At 43.7% G+C, this 19,425-nt stretch overlaps 1 protein-coding gene and 1 pseudogene across 1 annotated transcript in view; both read right to left on the reverse strand.

Annotated features, from left to right (window-relative positions):
* LOC124613962 (laminin subunit gamma-1) overlaps positions 1-19,425 on the reverse strand; it is a 1,180,138-nt gene that overhangs the window by 489,439 nt on the left and 671,274 nt on the right. The window lies entirely within an intron of this gene.
* Positions 7,518-7,635, reverse strand: LOC124614293 (annotated as a pseudogene).

A 19,425-nucleotide genomic window follows, 5' to 3' on the forward strand; every position in this document is an offset into this window, starting at 1 on the left:
ACCGACGTCAGACAGTGGGTGCAGTTGCAACCTTATTTAACAGACCTGCAAGACACGCAGTGTCACCCTCTACGGTGGGACGGTGACTGCATGGAGGTGGTCTCTCTGTCCGACGACCAGAACGTTGTATTCTGTGGATTTGGCGGCACCGTTTGCGATGGTGCCAAGACGATACTGATGGGAGCAACGAGGAGACGCCCATACTCCGGGACTCAGTTAAGCTGGCGGCGGCTTTTATTTTTCTGTACCCGGTATCTATCTTTACCCTAGTTATACATGCTTGTACAGTCTTGTATTTGTCCTTTAGCTATTCCGCTTACCCATCTTTTACTTTCTACCAGTCAGACGTCTGTATTTTCTTTCGCCTGCTTCGTTTGCTGGGTTTTTATATTTTCTCGCTTCGTAAATTAAATTCAGTATTGCATAGTTATACAGGTATTTCTGCTAGACTACGTCTTTTGAACTATTTGATCCTTATGATGCCCTCACTATCACATCTCTCAATGCTACCCATTCATCTCCTACTATGTTCCCTTCACCTGTTTCAGTCAAACGTTGCTTATTGCTTCCTCTAAAAACTCTCAATTATCTCTTTAGATTTATTCAGGTCTAATTTCTTTAATTTTTTTATCTTTTTGTATTTTTTTCAATTTTAGTTTATAGTTCATAACCAATAAATTACGGTTAGAGTCCATATCTGCCCCACGTCTTACAGTTTGAAATGTGGCTTCGAAATATTTGCCTACCATTATATAATCTGAAACCTTATAGTGTCTCCTGGTCTTTTTTTTAACGTGTACAGCCTTCTTACATGATTTTTAAACCGGGTGTCAGGAATGATTAAATTATGCTCTGAGCAAAATTCTCTTTCATTCCTTTCAACTAGTCCATGTTCTCCTTCCATTTTTCCTTCTTCTCCGTTTTCTACTAACGAATTTCGTTCCCCCATCACAATTAAATTTTCCTCTTCCCTAGTTACCTTAATAATTTCTTTTATCTGATCATAATTCTGTCAATATCTTTAGCATTTTCCAAAAGTAGGGCTGATGCCAACCTGCTGAATGCACCAACGGGTCGCTCTGGCCTACTAGGCCATAGTATTAGCCGCTTTCTTTCTGCCTCAGGGGTTTCCTACGCTGGCACCTTTACAATGTCACAACTGCGGGCTTTCCCGGATCCCTGCGCGTCCCACTACCAAGAAGGCGCTGCGTTCAAAATTGAATCCAACGACTGCCGCCATCTTGAACAAATAGTTGATGCCTCTCTATGTCGGGAATTATTGTTATATGGTTTCTATCCTCTCTGAAATTACTTTAATGTTTTAATTTGCAGTAGAATTTTTATGTACTTAGAAATAAAATTTATACACAAATTGTAGGCACAGTAGCGTTTCGTTCAACATAAAAAGGTCCAGAATCTGTGACCTGATTTAGTATTTACTGATTACGTTTCGGCTCATGTTTCGTTATCGATCTTGCGCTGCTGCCCACCGCTCGCCATGGCACGACGCATTCTTGAGAGGTGTTACACCATTCGAAACATTCATAGAAAGGCCAGGGTAGCACAGGTAAGCATCACTATCATCAAGAAAGCGTAACTACATATCTGAAAACTTGGAAAAAATAATGTCTATAACTATTTCTGCTTTGTGTCATGTCAGACGTTGTCACCATACTCTGTCCACAGAATGGCTCCGTCAGACAGTGGATTTGTATGTGAAATTATGCTTTCTTTACAAACTCAGTAAATAGTGCATACTGCGACCTTAGATTCTTAGAAAGTAAGTTGGTATTCTCGCTAGATTAGTTTCAAAAAATATGTATCAAGCATCGGATGAATGCTCAATGAGGTTTTCGTGTACACTGTGCTGTTATGAATCCTACGAACCCGGCCGGTGTGGCCGAGCGTTTCTAGACGCTTCAGCCTGGAACCGCGCGACCGCTGCTGTCGCAGGTTCGAATCCTGCCTCGGGCATGGATGTGTGTGATGTCCTTAGGTTAGTTAGGTTTAAGTAGTTCTAAGTTCTAGGCGACTGATGACCTCAGATGTTAAGTCCCATAGTGCTCAGAGCCATTTGAATCCTACGAAAATCACTGCTACACGCAACAGCACCTACTGTCAACAGTTTGTCTTACCCTCAGCCTCGATTCAGTAACTTTCAAGGTATTAGTACCGACAGCAGCCATTAACTTCGACTAAAAACCAGTGTCACACTCGCTGATTAATGCACGTGGTCTGAAACTGCACACCTGCTGTAAGACAGCAACAAAGCCGCGGAAAAGGTATAGGTCTGTTGCCACCCCATGTGCATACCTACTGTTTCTGAGAGTGAATTTAGGAGTGTACGAGTTTGTGAACAGCGCCTTGCTCTCCGGAGCGTCTAAACTCGTAGGGAACAGTGCTGCAAAAAGCAGTTCCCCTGTTGTCCAGACGACAGGGCCGCTCCGCCGCCCGCCGCATTCTGTTCGCTGTTTCGGGAGACTTTTTCCTTCCAGCGGCGCCTGGCGTACCTTGCAAATCACGATACATGATTGTCCTCTCGGTCGAGAGCATCCGAGGCATTTATTAGAGAGTCGAGGAGAAAGATACGGAGAGTCTGAACAAGGAGCAGGGAGTGCTGAGTTGCTCCACCGAAAAAGCGGCGCGCTGACTCAGGGTCTCTAACAGAATTCCGTGGCTCTGGATTCCCCGATAACAGTCCGGGCTCTGCTAACGTACAACATTCCTTACCTTCTATTTCCTTCACCATGCACAATTTATCACTTCAGACGTGTTTTTCCGAGGGCAAAAAGTTAACTGTTCCGAAGTGTGAGGCAGAATGTAATAAGTCCATAAACGCCTAACACAGAGTGGCGCGAAACATATGTTACAAAGTATTTGTCTATTGTGGTTTAATCGTGTACCATAAATAAGTCTCCCTGTCATACTGTTGTATTGTAGCTCTGAAAATTCTGTAAGTAACTCTACAATGTCTCAATTCACTTTCCAGAACGTATGCATGAACAATGGAAAGTACTTTTTACCGTAAAGACATTTTACACAAATTCTGGGTGTATTGTTGTGGTGAGACGGGCATTCAACAGCACATTTGGTCCGACAACAGCACCATGTCAAACGACCACTTCTCTGTGAGATTACAATGCTAAAAGGAAGTCATCACAAAACTTAAGCACCCTCTGATATGGATTTTGTGTAATGTTTTCCCTGTGTCTTCAGAGGTTGGTGAAACGTTTTGAAGAGACGGATCCTTATATGACTCAAAGAAGAGCTGCTCAGAACGACCAGCCTCAGCTGAAGCCCTGGAGAGTGTGGAACGAGAGCGAACCCTGTTCAACGAGGAGCCCACTACATCAAAAAGACTTTGAGCACAGGAACTCAGGATGTCACGCCTGTCTCTCCTGAGGATCACGAAAGAGAAACTTAACCTTCATCCTTACAAAACTCAACTGCGCCATCCTTTAAAGTACAGTGAGGTGGAACAAAAAATCAAATGGCCCTGAGCAGTATGGGACTGAACTGCTGAGGTCATCAGTCCCCTAGAACTGCGGTCGCGCGGTTCCAGACTGTACCGCCTAGAACCGCTCGGCCACCTCGGCCGGCGATGTGGAACAGCGATATTCTTTTGCAAATCAGATGACTGAGGGCTTTGAAAATGGAACGGTCGTTAAGCATCAGATTTAGTTATGAGGCACACTTTCGTCTCCGCGGGGACGTGACGTCAACAAACAGAATTGGCTCCACTGGGATGCTGTGAATCCACACGGTCAAGCCGCCTGAACATGGTGTGGAATGGACCACTTATAGTAACGATGTTAACCGGTATTATTATTTCTTTTGGGACAGAGTCTTCGAAGATACACTGCAACATTCCAGTACCTTCTTACTGCAGACGAAAATGATGATCTTCCGTGATTCATCACGGAATTCAATTCCAGGCTTTCCACATTAGTTGCCGCAGACGGGAAGCATTTTGAAAACCTTATCTACTAAATTTTAGGTTGTCTGCTGTAGCATAAATATGATAGCAAGAATGTATCACCACACATTATGTCGTAGTAGACAAAAACTTTGTAACACCTATTTTGTGCCACCCTGTACCAGACCGTCGTACAATAGAAACCAAATTCCAAAGAGATAAATTTTTTTGTATGCCCGTGAATGATACTGTGATGTGGTGTAAATCAAAAATCTCTCCGCATTGCACTCACTATAGGGACATCCACCGAAACGCTAGACGTGTGCAATGGCCTAAGCTGGTAATTATCAGTAATAGCTTACTCCGTTCACCTTCCAACCAGACAATCTATTTTTTATTAAATGAAAGACAGATAGTGGTAGAAAAAGTAATTGTTTTCCAAAAATAAATGGAGGCTTCTGGAAATCCTCTTTGCCTGAAATAAGTTTTTTGAATGACACGAAAAAAAATTCTTGCAGGAACTACAGATGATTAAAAATTATAATTTTTTCGGATGTTAGCTAACAAAAATGTCGCTTCGCCAAATAATACCTCTCAACTGTTCTTTTTTCTGAAGACAGATAATATTATTACAGGCATTTCAAGAACGGTTTTACAGTATCTGGGAAGCCAGAACGCTATGATCACCACTGCAACGTACTTATTAGAATACCTTGATGAAGAAGGGGTACATGGTGCGCTATATAAGAGGCAGTGAGGATACAGGGAAATGATAGGCCGATTGCATGTAAAGAAAACGGAGAAACTTCGTATTTAAGCGAGTTTGGTATAGAGAAGAAGACCATGATTGGGTGTCAGCTAGGAAATAGTTTCTTGGAACACCGAGTCTCCTTGGACGTCCATGTGATATATCCTGCATATATATACATCGATGGTAGAGAAAAGAGAATTCGAGGTGGACTATTTCAACTGACAAACTTTCAGTGTCTGAGATGACTCGGACCCTATGAACCAAGGTATGAAATATCTCTTTATCTCAAAGCCTCAAACTTTGTCAGGTGATTTAGTACACCTCGAAGATAGAACGAGTAAAGTGAAAGATAGATTAACGCGCATTGCGCTATCGACCAACAATGAACTGGATGATTGTTGAAAATAGCGAGGTGGCATTGTAGACTACTGACTTGCTGAATTACGCCGGTAACATTTCGAACATAACAGCTCATGTGTTTTTTCTACCACCATCTAAGATGAGGGTTCTTGTAGAGCCTGTAAAGGATGACACTGGTTTGCGTAAGGCAAGTGTCAACCGTATCCAGAGCAGCTGTGGCATGTCATACTTTGGTCGGACCATCAGGACTGTGGCTGACCAGTATACCGGGCATAAGTATCACTCATTCTAACAAGAGCCGAGCAAACCTACAACTGCAGACATTGCTGTGGCACCAATCACCCTATGGGACATAACAACACGAAGATTCTGTCTTGCACTTCCAGCTCTTGGAATGGTGATATTAAGGAAATTTGGTGAACCAACGGACACCATTAATCGTGCAAAGCGACGCATAAAAACGCCGACAATTGGCTCTACAGCTATGGGCGAACATTGGCAGTGAGTCTGCAATGATTGAGACGCTTGGATACTCAAAGGTATTCTCATTATGCGGTCCACAAATGCTCACAACATACCACAAGATTCAAAGAAAAGACATATCATCTGAGCCGTGAGAGCACTTTGAAACCAATGGTGAGACTTTACTGGCAAGGATCATTACAAGTGACGAAATCCGGTTTCATCACTCTGAACTTCTACGAACAGGGAATATGCGCTCTTAGACAGCCCTTGTGTGAAGCCATAAAACGTGATATAGGCGATGTAGAAAGTAATTCGTGTGACGGAAATGTTGACTGATATTGTCTCCAAATTCCTACTCTTAAATATAAATATTTTATGAGCAAAATCTCTGGTGTATTATTTATTGGACAGCCTTCGTATATGATACTGTTTTCTAACACACAGATGAAATTATATCCATGTGATGCAACGTCCTTGTTGTCTCACTATCGGTTGAGGGCATTTACTTTTTGGGCTGAATAACACGTGAGGGAAGAATGAACGTGGTTTACAGAAGAGCCAGTGCCGCAAGTCCTACTGGAGACAACGCCCTTTTCGTGACAAGAGGCGGTCTGTCTTCCAAAGACTGTGCACCTAGGCAGGTCAGCGAGAGAAATCTGGCACCGATTGTACCGGGGAATAATAAACTCTTCAAGACCTATGGAAACATTTAGTGGGGCGGATCTCATTTTATTTCATGCAGCTTTCAGGGCCTGTGACAACGAAAGGGGACAAAATACTTGTTGGAAAGTTTTATTGTTTGTGCGTACGCGTTAAAGTACAGATGAGAATTATTACTTGTAACGGTCACACAATGCTTTCTGATTTCCCTAGTCACTTATTGTCACAGAGAATGCACATTACAAATTTCTCTTTAATGTATTTGAAAGAAGAAGAATATGGTATAATTCATTCCAGTCGACATGCAGCACATTACAGAGTGGGTACGCGATATGACTGAAGAGGGATGGGGAAGGAAATGGGCAGTGCCCTTTTCAAAATTGGAGGGGCGTTCAGGAAGTAATGCAGCACTTCTTATTCTCGCCAGTTTCGGTTGAAAAAATACAGTTTTTTAGGGTCATCATGGAATATTCCCGCTTCAACGTCTGTGGTTTCACGAAGTTCCGATATGTGGTGTTGGTATACGTAGACTTCAAAATGGCCTCTGTAAAGGCGGTGCGTTCCAGGCAGATAGCGGTCATTGAGTTTCTTTTTGCGAAAAACTAGACCATCGCAGATGGTAAACAAGAGAACGGGCTGTCGTTGGGCGAGGCGTTTGTCATCATTGCAACGAGGTCGCGCATACCTGTCCAGTTTCCCACGTGTCGGCCGGTCGCACACAGCTGTGACTCCTGCAATGTTGGAACGTGCGGACACTCTCATTCGAGGTGATCGATGGATCACGGTCAAGCACGTCACAGCTCAAATTCTCCTTCTCCATGACAACACAACGCCTCACGCAAGTTTGTGCACCCAAGAGGAACTCACAAAACTTCATCGCACTGTTCTCTCACATCCACCCCACAGCCCGGATCTCGCGCCTTTCGACTTCCATTTGATTAGCCCAATTAAGGAGGCTCTCCGCGGGAAGCAGTATGTATGATGGAAAGGCAATTAATGCAGTAAGATGTTGGCTCCGACGTCGACTAGTAGAGTCGTACCATGCAGACATACACGCCCTGCCAGTAAGGCGGCGTAACGCCATCGCATTAAGCGGAGATTGTGCTGAAAAATAGGATTTTGTAGCCAAAACAGTGGGGAATAATATGACGCATTAACTCCTCCAGAACAGATCATGAAGGCCCAATGGTATCGACCGGCCGCCGTGTCATTCTCAGCCCACAGGCGTCACTGGATGCGGATATGGAGGAGCATGTGGTCAGCACACTGATCTCCAGGCCGTATGTCAGTTTTCGAGATCGGAGCCTCTGCTTCTCAATCAAGTAGCTCCTCAGTTTGCCTCACAAGGGCTAAGTGCACCCTGCTTTCCAACAGCGCTCGGCAGACCGGATGGTCACCCATGCAAGTGCTAGCCCAGCCCGACAGCGCTTAACTTCGGTGATCTGACGGGAACCGGTGTTACCACTGCGGCAGGGCCGTTGGCAATATGGTGTATTGGAATCCTGAGAAAATCATACTCCTTTCAGAAAAGAAAATGTGTTGCATTACTTATTGAAAGCCCGTCGTAACAATGACCTTAAGGGATTTAAGAATATCACAGAAATCCTACATAAATGTCCAGGTGGGGTTTATACATCTACATTTACATATACACTCCGCAAGGCACTATACAGCGCGTGGCGGAGAGTACACCGTGCCAATAAAAATCTACTTTCTTTCCTGTTACATTCGCGTTTTCCCCCTGTACGAGCCTTAATCTCTTTTATCATATCGTCATGATTCCACGATTCATACACGATGGCGACAGCACTGTCGTTTTCGGATTCACGTTCTCTGATTTACGCTACAGTGTTCCGCGACAACTGCGCCACCCTTCCTCCAAGGATTCTCATTTACATTCCCCAGCATTGCTGCTACACTTTCGTACGCTATACCTACCGGTTACGATCCTAGCATTACGTCTCTGAGTTCGTTCGATATCTTTCTTCATGCCTACTTGAAGAAGGTTCCAAGTATTGGAACAATATTCCTGAATTGTTCATCTTATACATGATTTTTCGTTACACATGTTCTGCATTTTCCCAGAAACCTTCCAATAAATGTAAGACTTCCATTTTCTTCCCCTAATTCTGATTTGTCGTCATCGTCTCATCCTGTAACGCTACCTAGTATTACGCCTAATACTTCTACGATGTGACATGATCAATACGTGCTCCAGTAATCTAGTAATCCGATATAATCGTGTTCTTTCTCTTTCTTATAAGAATTTATTTATTTAATCGTGTGGCTAGGCCCCCCGTCGGGCAGACCGTTCGCCAGGTGCCGGTCTTTCAATTTGACGCCACTTCGGCGACCCGCAGTCGATGAGGATGACAGGATGATGATGAGGGAAGCACAACACCCAGTCCCTGGGCAGAGAAAATTCCCCGACCCAGCCTGGAATCGAACCCGGGCCCAGAGGATTGACAATCCGTCACACTGACCATTCAGCTACGGGTGGTGGACCTTATAAGAATGATCTTACATTAATCCACATTTCGAAAGAATTACTTTTCATTACACCTATTGGAAATGTTGTCCAAGATTTTCTGAATTCTTTACAACAGTTCAATAAGGTTTCTTTCCTGTACTCAACAGCATAGTCAGTGAACAACAGCCTTATAGTGGTGCTAGTTCTATTTGATAAACCGCGTCCGCAGCTCGTGGTCTCACAGTCGCGTTCTCGCTTCCCGAGGATGGAGTCCCGGGTTCGATTCCCGGCGGGGTCAGGCATTTTCACCTGCCTCGAGGTGACTGAGTGTTTGTGTTGTCCTCATCATTTCATCGTCAATCATGAAAGTGGCAAGATTGGACTGAGCAAAGGTTGGGAATTTGTATGGACGCTGATAACCACGCAGTTGAGCGCCCCACAAACAAAACATCATCATCATGATAAATCGTTACCTGTATTGCTTGGCTTGAGGCACACTTGAATTAAATCACAGTCCTACCGAAACCGCATCGAGTGCGTGAGGTACTGTGTCTACCCTCTGCAATGCACCTCGTAGTTGTTTGCAAAGTACAGTCGTAGAGGTACAGTAATTAAAAGTATCCAGACACCCCTACTTAATTCGTAATTGATCACCAGACGTCACGAGAGGCAAACCAGCCAGTAAAGAGGCGAGAAATATTGTGTTGTCAGCTGAGTAGCAGTAACAGCAGAATGGGTCGTTCAGGAGAGGTCGGTGACTTCCAACGTGGAGTAGGCACTGGTTGTCACCTGAGTAACAAGTCCACCGGGGGCATTTCAACCCTACTAAAGCTGCCCAAGTTCATTATTGGCACTGTGATTGTGAAGTGCAAACGCGAAGAAACAATCACAGCTAAAGCAAGACCAGATAGTCCTTTTGTACTAACGGGCACGAACCGTGGATCATTGAGGAGGGTAGTTATAAAAAGTTACCTGAAATCACCAGAAGGAATCACTTGTGACTTCCAGAGTCCTGTCACCAACCCAGCTTTCACAGTGACTGTGTATCAATGGTACGCGACACTTGAGGTGGTGTAAAGAGCGACGCCACTGGCCAGCGGATGACTGAAAAGGAGTGATTTGAAGTGATGAATCACATTGTACCCTGTGGCAATGCGATGGAACGATTGTGTTTTCCGAAAGCCTGGAGAACGTTACCTGCCAGCACCTATAGTGCCAACACTGAAGTATGGAGGATGTGGTGTTAAGTTACGGGGGTGACTTTCATGCTTGGGGGGTGGTCCCCTTATTGTGCCTAAAACACACTTAAGGATGTGAACACGTGTTACAGCACTGTGTACTGCGTACATAGAGGAACACGCTCTGTCATAAAGCATGACCTGTGAGGCAACGGTCTGCGGACTATAGCATTCCTGAAATTGACTGAGCTACCCAAAGTCCTTCTCTGTTCCCAATAAAACACCTTTGGGACGGTTCAGAGCGTCGATCTCACTCTCGCGTGGTGGCCCAGTGGTTGGCACAGTCCGCTCGCATTCGGGAGGACGACGGTTCAAATACGCGTCCGGCCATCCTGATTTAGGTTTCCCTTGAATTCCCTTAATCGCTTCAAGCAAATGCCGGGATAGTTCCTTTGGAAGGGCACGGCCGACTTCCTTCCCCATTCTTCCCTAATCTGATGGGACCGTTGACCTCGCTGTTTCGTCCCTCCCCAAATCAACCAACAACCAACTCGATCTCACTCCAGAACGCAGTGTCCAACATTACTACCTTCACTGTTTTCGGCTTTTAGGAAGAATGGTCAGCCATTCCTCCACAGACATTCAGACATCTCATTGAAATTGTCCCCAGCGGACTTCAAACCGTCAGGAAAACAAAGGAAGTAGGTTACAGTACACTTGTTCGCCCACTGCTTGAGTACTGCTCACCGGTATGGGATCCGTACAAGATAGGGTCTATAGAACAGATAGAGAAGATCCAACGGAGAGCAGCGCGCTTCGTTACAGGATCATTTAGTAATCGCGAAAGCGTTACGGAGATGATAGATAAACTCCAGTGGAAGACTCTGCAAGAGAGATGCTTAGTAGCTAGGTACGGGCTTTTGTTGAAGTTTCGAGAACATACCTTCACCGAGGAAACAAGCAATATATTGCTCCCTCCTACGTATATCTCGCGAAGAGACCATGAGGATAAAATCAGAGAGATTAGAGCCCACACAGAGGCATACCGACAATCTTTCTTTCCACGAACAATACGAGACTGGAATAGAAGGGAGAACCGATAGAGGTACTCAAGGTACCCTCCGCCCCACAGCGTCAACTGGCTTGCGGAGTATGGATGTGATGTAGATGTAGAAAGGCGATGGGTGGACACTTCCAATATTAATGTTTACTAACATGTGCCCTGATTCTTTTGATAATATAATTTAGATCTTAGGGTGTATGGTTAATTCCCTCGGTGTTTCGGACGTCGATGTCAAATTTTGCAAGTCGGAACAGCTGGTTCTGTTTCAAGCAGTTGAAGGATTCTCCTCTCCGTTTTGGTCCTACCACTAAGAAAAAACTGAAAAAAAAACTCACGGCCGTACTGGGCACCGGATCTCCCACGCGGCTGCCACACATACTAACCGCTCACCCGCACGTGCGGACTGACCGCAGTAGCTGGCCACAATTTGTAGTCAGTGGGCCCTTAGTTTTGAGAGTGACCTCGTAAATGTCGTTGGTGGTGATGAGTTGCAGTAAGCACAGTAGCCGGACGTACGGGCCGGCGCCCGCCGCAGGAGGGAGCTGACCGCGCATCGTGGGCGTGTCGCAGGTAGCTGCACTGCCCCGTGGTGGTTGCCCCGACGTGAAATATGCGCCATTGTTTCCGGGTGGCCGCGACCTCCAGACGTAATATGCCCCTCACACAGACTAGACGGCCGCTCTTGCCTTCATGTTCGCTTGTCACTCCGGTTCGTTTGCCCGGGGAGTGTATCCAATTTGCCTTTGACGTACATGACACAGACTCGTATGGTAATGCCGGCTGATAGACTCTGAGGAGATGGTCAAACGCCAGTTTAGAAAGCACATCTACATTTGCGCGGGTCGACTTCTTTCTAAGCCGTGTGCCTGTGTTGTATCTTACGGCGACCTGGACTTCATGGTCTGTGTTTTTTACTAGTATTTTGAAACAGAATAATACAAAACTTTAAGAAATACTGAAGTATTCTTTTACCAAATAATTAGTTTATTGTGACGTCAGTGTGATAAAATTTTAAATACTGTGTTCATAATGGAGTGAAAATTGATTTTTATCTCGCGCAATGAATTATGTGTAATTTTAATTTTATTTATTTTTAAAACTATAAATATTCGTTTATTCAAAATCGTATATGTCCGAAAGTTCTTCACCGATTGCTGTGAAATTTTGACTCAAATCTGCATTTGAATACGGGCATGTTCTTATGTACGTACTGTGGCGCCATGTGGTTTATATATATATACAGTATATGGCGTTTTTATGTATATACTGTGATGCAATGTTGTTAGCAAATAGGAAAGTTGTGCTTATGAATGGGTTATCGGACTATGTTTAGAATACTACAACAGACTTTGGGAGAGAGGGGAGAGGAGAAAACGGATGTAGAAAGGGGGTAGGAGGTGATGGACAAAAAGAGGGAGAGAGAAGAGAGAGAGGGGCAGGAGGAGATGGAGAGAGAGAGAGAGAGAGAGAGGAGAGGAGAAAATGAACAGAGAGAGAGGGAGAGTAGGAAATGGAAAGTGACAGGGGGCGAGGGAGAAGGAGATCAGGACGTATATCAAATTCCCATACATATAGGAACGCGTGTTTTCTGTTTTCTTTTTTTTCTCTCTTTTTTTTTTTTCATTGAACCAGACTCAGATACTGCAACTAGTGACCGGCAGTAGCTGCTCCAAAGTAAAAAAATCAAAAGAAATCCTTTTAAATATTAACTTGTTAAAAGAATAAAGCAGGAACATTTACCACTTTATTATTTTGTATAAGTTAAAAATAATTTTTAGAAGCCAATTTTTTCTTCTAGTAATTTAAGAACATATGATACGCTCCAGTTTAAAATATTTAAGACGTTGTTGAATAATCTAGTTCACTGTGCAGGCAAGCACTGTATTACTATTCAAGCAAAATTCTGTTTTCGTAGCTTTAATACTGCATGAGGTAATGATACCTCAGTGAGCAAAATCGTTAATTATCGGAAACTGAAACTAAGGATTTGCATGTCATTTTCTTCTTAATGATAAAATGTCAGAGCATTACAGCTCCACCATTTCGTTGATTCTGAATGTAATTTTCATCTTCTGTAGTTTTATTTCCTTTCTTTGTTATTCTAGCCTCTTTTGTCAAGCTTTCAAAGGTTCTGCAGTGACACGTTGCCTGTCCACTCGTAGGTACCCATTTTCCGTGCTGTCGTCAGTTTTGATGCCTAGTCTGCTCATGGTTTTTGATCTGCTTGTTCTCTATCGTGAAAACATATTATGGCATCCTCGACACCAATCTGAAAAGTTGACATGCCAACATAAACATTTTTTGGCAAGCACTTCCAAATGCAGCTATTGAAGCCTTCATTTGGATTCTGCGTTTTGCCAAGAGAACGTGTTTTCACGAGTTTAGGATCTGACAGATCCCTGTGTATTGGTTTTAGTTCTACCATAACAGTTTCCGGTCTGGGTTGCGCATGTGTATGTTTTTGTCCATTTACTTCACACCTGTTGTACTTAGCAATTCCTTTTGGCAACACAGTTGTGTTGATTACGGTAAAATTTGCTTGTGTAATGTAACTTCTTAGTTTTTGCCATTTTGCGATGCAAAATCGTTGGACTACGCTCGAAACAGTTACAACAACAAGTTTACAATACGAAGGAGCGCGCAAAACTCAAGTAAACTGAAGTAAGCTATTTGGATCGAAATAAATTCCTGCTCGCAGTACAGTCGATTCATCTTCAAGGATATCACAAAAGCGAGTTTCAATGGAAATATTGGACCCAAAATTAAATAGCGAGACATTTTAGGCAAGGTTTTGTGTTTGGCAGTAGTGTGGTAGCTGGGCATTTAAAGAAAACGCCCCGCACCTGCTTTAAAAAGGTGTTTAAGCGCGAAAATGGTGAAGTAATATGCATAAAGCACATATTCTTAGAATTACGAAGAATCACAGAATTTTATTAAATGAAAAACAGAACTTCCGTAAGTGTAATCTGCTAGGGTTCCTCCTTAAGCAATTCCACTCTGGGGGATTGCAAAGCAAATGCGTACTTCAGGGTCTCACTCCATGTATGCTACTGAAGAAAACGTTTCTTAGTAATCGATCTCAGCTCACCGTTCAACGGCGATCCATCGTAAGAAACGATGGCAACATGGAACATACGTCAATGAGGTGAGAAACGATTGGTATGGCGGTCAGTCGAAAATAAATGCACAACAGTTTTTTCAAAAGTCCAATTTTTATTCTAAATTTTTGTTATTCACTGAGGTCACATAAACATTCTTCCCGGTTATATTCAAATTTAATTCGCTGTGGTAGCACTCCGTCAAGTAGACTGATACGTTTGATGTTAGTCTGAAGCTACGTGGTGTTACAGACTTCCTGTGTTGTGAGAACAAGACGGTGACAAAACATTCACGAGATATTGAAGAAGGCGTACAGGAATGACGCTAATGATAGCAGTACAGTTAGTCATTGGGCAGGTAGATTATCTCGGGATCTCTAGCACAGCGGCACTGAAAACGCTCCACACTGCACATACAATGTTCAGTATATTCACAACCTGATTTACGCAGACAAACATTTTATGAACTGTCATTGCGGGTGGGAGTATGACAACCGACTGTATGCAGAATATTGAGACAGTTATAGCTGAAAAAGATTTGCATCAGATGGTTTCCGAGAACATTGACGGATGCTACCAAAAAAATATGGAAGACAGCGAACTTTTGGAACAGTACGAGAATTCTGGGGATGATAACCTTGTAATAATCGTGTGATAAGCGATAAAATCATATGGTATCACTTCGAAGCGGGGACGGAACGGCAACCGGTGGAAGTGCACCATCTAACTGGCCGAAGAAGATGAAATTCAAAAGTGTACTTTCAATAGGAAAAGTGATGGTTATTGGATCTTTCGATTCAAAGGGACTGTTGCTTGTGGACTTCATGCCACTTCTGACGCGTCTCTGGCATTCCTTCAGAACTATTACGCTATGATGTGTCGCCTTCGGCAACATCGACAAAAACACCGTATTTTGCTGTTGCGTGAATGATAATGCCCAGCCATGTGACAGTGAGAAAACCACAACCCAGATCAGAAAGCCTGGGTGGATAACACTGAAACAACCATCCTAAAGCCCTCATTTCGCACCGTCTGGTTACCAGCTCTTCGGTAAACATCACGGAACGAGATTTGAAGATGATAACTACCTTGAGAAGGCTGCTGAGCAGTGTCTCGGACGTGCTAATCTTGACTTGTACCGTGGAGGTGTATGTATCTTACTTAGTTCCACGGTGGCGTACAGCTGTTGAAAGGGATGGAGGTTATTGAAAACTAACATTTTGTCTCTAAAGATTGTATCGGCACACTGTAAATATATCAGCTGTCTGGAAACTAAACTAGAAAAAAAAAAACACTGTGCATTTATTTTGGAGTGATTTTCGTATTACCCACAATAGAGAGAAAGAGAGAGAGAGGCGCGTAATTTTATCGCTTCAAATAACTTTATGACTAACGAAAGACATTTGTAACCTCTTTGTATTTGGATAAATAGTGACCAACTCGAACAGAAGCAAAGAGGAGCGCGATTCGACAACTTCTTTAATTTCAGAGAACAGGCATCATTTTTTAAATGGAATTATTGTATTTTACCACTTTTTCTAATCTATGTTGCCTGTTATGGTCAAAATTCATTTTCTTAGCAGTCATTTGAGCTTATAGCCCCTTCTCTTCGGATGTTTCCCCTGAGTAACCAGTTCTCTTATTAGCTATAAGGTATTTTCTAGATTGCGAAAAGCCGGCCGAAGTGGCCGTGCGGTTAAAGGCGCTGCAGTCTGGAACCGCAAGACCGCTACGGTCGCAGGTTCGAATCCTGCCTCGGGCATGGATGTTTGTGATGTCCTTAGGTTAGTTAGGTTTAACTAGTTCTAAGTTTTAGGGGACTAATGACCTCAGCAGTTGAGTCCCATAGTGCTCAGAGCCATTTGAACCATTTATATTGCGAAATATATAAAGCGTGAACCGATAAAATTTCGCCGGCGGAAGTGGCTGTGCGGTTAAAGGCGCTGCAGTCTGGAACCGCAAGACCGCTACGGTCGCAGGTTCGAATCCTGCCTCGGGCATGGATGTTTGTGATGTCCTTAGGTTAGTTAGGTTTAACTAGTTCTAAGTTCTAGGGGACTAATGACCTCAGCAGTTGAGTCCCATAGTGCTCAGAGCCATTTGAACCATTTTTTTGATAAATTTCGGAGGTAGTTCAGGGATGTTTTTCTAAGTATTTGGGTATTTCCTGTGGTTGCTTAGAAAGTAATTGAATTTATTTTGATTTCTGACCCCCATTTATCTTTGTACTTGTATACTGGAAACGTCTGCTTAGTACTGGAAGTGTCGGTTGTATGCGTTGCGTGTTTTGTTTGGAAACCAACTTGTTCCATTCACTCACAATACTTTCTGTTGACAAGAGTTATGCTTATGTTATTCTTAGTCCTCAAGCTTGCATTCTGCACTGCTCAGTTCAGTCTCGCGTTTCTTTTTCCTGCAGTGTTAGTTGAACGTCAACAGTGATACACAGCAGTACTGTGGATAGCTTTACTGATGAAGAGTTGGCCGATATGCGCCTTGTGTATGGGTTCACTGAATGCAATGGAAGAGCGATACAACGACGCTACTGCCGAGCTGTTTCCGCAGCGCTTATAACCACATCGTTGTAATGTAATTAGTGTGTCAGTACTCTTCATTACATTGAAAACAATGTAGACAACTTAACGCTATTCTTTGCATTGTGTAAAATTGGAAATAAATGAACACTTACATATCGATAGTAACAATCTGAGGGCCAAACATGGGAGCGCGATTCTAAGCATTGTTGTGAGACGAGGTCCGTCTGCGAGAGTGGAACTAGTAGGGTCGGTCGAGACCTAGGAGACAGAAGACGTGTCATGCTTCCCTCACGTCATTGATGGCAGATTTACCACACTCTAGGCCTGGTTTCATTTACACACATTAAAAAAAGTTTTACATCACCACGGTTCCCAGAACGCCTGAAGACAGACGTTGACTGTGGATATTGCATCACAGACACAGTCCATTTGACTGTTCAGAGATGTCATTAAACCCGCCCAAAGGCGTTAAACAACCATGCATGAGCGGCGCCTATTAGACGGAGGGGGTCTGAAAGCCCATCAGTTCCAGGTACACGGTTCGTGTTATTTGTAGTTCAACCGTACCTAGACCGCGGTTCGATCGCATCCGCATTGCTACTTTGTGCCAGGAAGAGGGAAGTGTCCAGGCGTCTCGGAGTGAACCAAAGCTATGTTTTTCGGACACGAAGGAGATACAGAGAGATAGGAACTGTCGATGACATGCCTCGCTCAGGCCGCCCAAGGGATACTACTGCAGTGGATGACCGATGCCTACGGATTATGGCTCGGAGGAACCCTGACAACAACGCCACCCTGTTGAATGATGCTTTTCGTGCAGCCTCAGGACATCGTGTTATGACTCAAACTGTGCGCAATAGGCTGCATGATGCACAACTTCACTGCCGACATCCATGGCAAGGTCCATCTTTGCAACCACGACACCATGCAGCATGGTACAGATGGGCCCAACAACACGCCGAATGGACCGCTCAGGATTTGCATCACGTTATCTTCACCGATGAGTGTCGCATGTACCTTCAACCAGACAATCGTCGGTCAGGCTGAACGCCTTAGACACACTGTCCAACGAGTGCAGCAAGGTGGATGTTCCCTACTGTGTTGGGGTGGCATTATGTGGGGCCGACGTACGCTGCTGGTGGTCATGGAAGGCTGTACGGTACTTGTATGCCATCCTCCGACCGGTAGTGCAACCATATCGGCTGCATATTGGCGAGGCATTCCTCTTCACGGACGACATTTCGCGCCACCATCATGCACATCTTGTGAATGACTTCCTTCAGGATAACGACATCGCTCGACTTTGGCGGCCAGCATGTTCTCCAGACATGAACCCCATCGAATTTTGCCTTGGATGGATTGAAAAGGGGTGTTTATGGACGACGTGACCCACCAACCACTGTGAGGGATCTACGCCTAATCGTCGTTGAAGAGTGGGACAATCTGGACCAACAGTGCCTTGATGAACTTATGGACAGTATGCCACGACGAATACAGGCATCCATCAATGCAAGAAGACGTGCTAATGGGTATTAGAGGTACCGGTGTGTGCAGCAGTCTGGACCATCACCTCTGTAGGTCTCGTTGTGTGGTGGTACAACATTCAATATGTGGTTTTCATGATCAATAAAAAGGGCGGAAATGATGTTTATGTTGATCTCTATTCCAATTTTCTGTACAGGTTCCGGAAATCTCTGAACTTTTTTGATGTGTATATATAGCCAGGAGAGATTTAGATGGCTTAACTACGCTTGAAGATGGAATTCACGGTAAAATACGCAAGCATAGCCCAGGTTAAGCTCGTGATTGTTAGTCCGAGTTTGCAATAATCCCATATTTTGCTTGTCCTCCAAATAATAATAATAATAATTATTGTCCAAATTTAATTAATAAATTTGCTGTGATTATTAAATGTTAATGTAACTTCGGAATTGAAATAAATTGTTTATCTGGCTTATTGATACCTATGTCTTTGTCTGTTACTGGACCCGATGATTTCTGAAATTTTAAATAGACTTAATTTATGAAATCCCTTCTCACAAGTTATTTAGTAGTTAACAGGACACAAGCAAACTCCTTTTTATTAAAATCATTCTTAGTAACAATAAGCTTTAGCCGCTGCTGTTGCATGCTGCTGCGAATTGCTGTAAACCACATGGAAAAAGGCAGCCATCTAAAGAGGGAAGTGCAAAACTTAGGGCCAAAGCAGAGACACTGACACACCACAATATGTCATGCACTCTAATCCAGTAATTTCCATTGCACAAGTCAGATTCTGTATCACTTGTAAATTCTTGTTCAAAAACACAGTCAGATAGCTTATCCAAATGTTAGTTTTAAGTTTGTCATGTAACGATGTGTTGAGGGCTGAAATGACAGGGAAAATGACACTCATACAACACGCACACGGTGTTATGCAGGATGGATTCCGTTTATTCATAGCTCAGGTCGCTTATCATTTTCACAGTCGAACATAGGCATTTATGTTGTAGCTACGTTACAGTATATGTGTTTTCATTCAAGGTTGTAGCATTACCTTGTGTTTTGTGCCGTACGTTTTGGTGGTTGCATATTACAGCTTTTTCACTGTTGTGAAAGTTGTACAGAAACGAAGGTAATTCGACTAACAAAGCGAATAAATAGACTGAAGTACCGAAATAACTGGTGTAGTCATGCTTATTGAAATACGAGGTGCATTCAAGTTCTAAGGCCTCCGATCGTTTTTCTCCGGACTGGAAAAAGATAGAAACATGCGCATTGTTTTAAAATGAGGCTGCGTTCATTGTCAATACGTCCCAGAGACGGCAGCACCGTACGGCAGATGGAGTTTTACCGCCAGCGGCGAGAATGACAACTGTTTTGAATACTTAAAATGGCGACGTTTTCCTTACTTGAACAGCGTGCAATCATTCGTTTTCTGAATTTGC

The sequence above is a fragment of the Schistocerca americana genome, chromosome 4 (assembly GCF_021461395.2).
Source record: "Schistocerca americana isolate TAMUIC-IGC-003095 chromosome 4, iqSchAmer2.1, whole genome shotgun sequence".
Lineage (NCBI taxonomy): Eukaryota > Metazoa > Arthropoda > Insecta > Orthoptera > Acrididae > Schistocerca > Schistocerca americana.